This window comes from Limulus polyphemus, unplaced genomic scaffold (genome assembly GCF_000517525.1).
Source record: "Limulus polyphemus unplaced genomic scaffold, Limulus_polyphemus-2.1.2 Scaffold5999, whole genome shotgun sequence".
NCBI classification, from domain to species: Eukaryota; Metazoa; Arthropoda; class Merostomata; order Xiphosura; family Limulidae; genus Limulus; species Limulus polyphemus.
The window spans coordinates 1-2,804 of NW_013671609.1; the positions used below are offsets into that span (position 1 = coordinate 1).

The 2,804-nt window shown below is 33.0% G+C and overlaps 1 protein-coding gene across 1 annotated transcript in view; it reads left to right on the forward strand.

Moving 5' to 3' along the window:
* The first annotated feature begins 984 nt into the window (after positions 1-984).
* The window catches only part of LOC106473242 (peroxiredoxin 1-like), a 4,476-nt gene continuing 2,656 nt past the window's right edge, over positions 985-2,804 (forward strand). Inside the window, exon 1 of the mRNA XM_013933929.2 lies at positions 985-1,133. The gene's annotated coding sequence lies outside the window, so the exon portion shown is untranslated. The remainder of the gene's footprint in view (positions 1,134-2,804) is intronic.

Below are 2,804 nucleotides of genomic sequence, written 5' to 3' on the forward strand. Positions count from 1 at the left end.
AAACGTTTATCCATCGTTCCCCTTTTTCTCAATAAACAATGTTGTTTATCATAAGTGTCGTAATCTTGTTTATAATACAAACTTCGTTCCTTACTATTATAACTAGACACTATTAACAATGCTGTTAATAAACTACGAACAGTATTTTAGCTATCAGACAAAAAAAAACAAAAAAAAACAATAACACGAGGACCTGAATTACAATTACGTTATTCAAGGTTAATAATTCCTAGAATACTACGGGCGTTTCTTCCTACGGTTTGTGTCTTGCACAAGTGACAAACCTTTCTATTTTCTTGATAAACTAACATCCTGGAAATTGCAACTTTTAATGTAACTCAATTACCGGTTATGTGTGGGGATGTTGTAATTTCCCACCAATAGTAGTTGTACATTAATACCACGTGTATGGTAAACAAGTAATGTACGACGGGGGGGGGGGGGGGGTGATGATAAAAGTCACATTTTGAAAGTTGAAATAAACTGGAATTACCTATTACGTTATACCACAAAAATATATTGATACACTACTTATTTTAAGAATGTCAAAGTTGACAGAAGGGCACCTTAAACCTAAGCAACATAAATACACAATAGATTTTGTTTTATAGTTTAAAGTTCTACTGTTTGAAATCTTATAAATAATAAAATAAATACACATTGCACTTACATAGAATGATACCAGGAAATGTGTTCATTTTAAAACCATAATGAACCCTTACAACCGTAGTGAAATATTATTATCTTTGTTATTGATTTAGAGCTTCTACTTTGTATAATACCCCCTCTCACACACACACATCTTCGTTAGATTATATCTAATTTTCTTGTATTCGTTTTGATGTACTTAAGGCTTATCAATAACTTAACAGTACACTAGAGACACAAAATCATGCAAATTTCAGCTAAAAATTATATTCGAATGAAGTAGCTAGCTCAGGCCCTGATTTGACAAACACCGCCGCATTCTTGCTGAGTCATGTCACGTGAAGATATTGAAATAAATTTACGCCGCCTATAAAGACGTTTTAGTGGAGGTGCCGGTTAGTTGTATCTAAGGTTGTGGTACGTGGTAGTGAAAAGTCCCTATCAGAACGATTCTTTCTTTTTATCAAACTTGTAGACAGTAGAACGTAAGTATTACTGTTACTAAATAATTTACATGTTTGTTTAAAATGTGCGGAATCTTTTCTTTAATCTTTCAAGGAATAAAATCTATAATTTAATAATTAGTGTTGTTACTTTTCGGTTCCAATACTAGTACTTCGTAGTATTAGTAGAACTAATCCTGGATCTTTTACTTTAAAAATTTTTGCGCTTCATGGTTTTAATAGTTAATTGTCGTAATAATAATAACATGACTAGTGGTAGTAAGTTTTGTGATACTATAATTTTAAGTATATTGTAAAGCGTTTAAGGTTAGTGGTAAAACTGGCGCCAAAATGTCGTACTTGTGCAGTGGTAACTTGCACGTAGTGTGACATAGTATTTGTGGGCATCTTCGATAAGTTTAATGTATACAGGTGCCCAATGGTTGGGCAAGTATTAATACCTAACTCGCAATAATATAGTCGTTTGTTTCTGCTACTCTCGAATTGTTTTATTAACGCCTAAATGCAATGTATCTTAAAAATAAAATTCATCCTAGATGTCGCTAGTAACAGTAAGTGGATTTCGCCGACAAAGCTACACTGTAAACGGCATCCATAACTATCGCCATATTTGGAAAATGTTCATAAAAACGTTAAATGGAGCATGTAATGAGCTTTAAAAAATGTTTCCATTGTACATACGTGTTTGACTACACAAATTTGAGGAATGAAAGCAGGAGATCAATCGGCAAGATATATGGAGATGTTAATATAGCTAAAATTCTAGCAGAATGTTACAATATAGCTGAAGAAACTTTCAGAGTAAAAACTGAAAATATTGAAAACAGATTTTTATGTAAACACTGCTTCAATACTGTAAAAGCTATTTCTGTGAGTCATTCTAAATTGCAACAACTTACAGCAGACTTGAAAAGTAAAGTTGACTGCCTGTTCACAAATAAATGTCTTGCTGGGTTCTAACCCTGTCAGTCCTACTGAAGATTGTAACCGATACAGATGTTTATTGCACCCTTTAAAGTCTGGGTGTACACCAAAAGCGAAGAAGACTCTGGTTGTTCGGACACCAAAAGTTAATAGGGGAAGCCTTAACCCCGACTCGGCCCCCTTGACCAAAAGACCTGAACAGTCAACAGTACGTAAAGTTCACCTTTGGACATAAAAATCATTTTATACTAAATACAGCTTGATGTTTGCTTAAAATAATACTGTGCCCGTTTAATTTCTGCTAAATATTTAAATCAAAATCAAAGAGCAGTTGGAATAAAACATATTTGTAAGTAGCATTTTTGAGATTACAAACTCGTCTGAATATGCATAAGCAGCATTACACAGCTTGAAAGTGAAATAAGCAAGGTCGTATGATAACTTGCGCTGTGTGAGGGTAAAACTAAACTATAAGAAATGTTAACTAGAGAATACTAGAGAGTATAAAGCGATTTATCTCATCAGTTTAAGATATAATTTAATATTTCTACAAAACGTTTAAATTTAAAGATGGAGATAATGCTAATAAATACGATGGAGTTCATTGTGGTCGTATTCAGCTGAAGATGAATGATCAGTCTGTCCTAACCTCAACACTTGTAGTTTTAAAGATCTGGATGCTTCACCTATATGTGCATTTTCATGATTAATACAAGTGGTAAAATACTTATGAATTTAATTTTTAGGGCGACTTAACATATCTTTTAA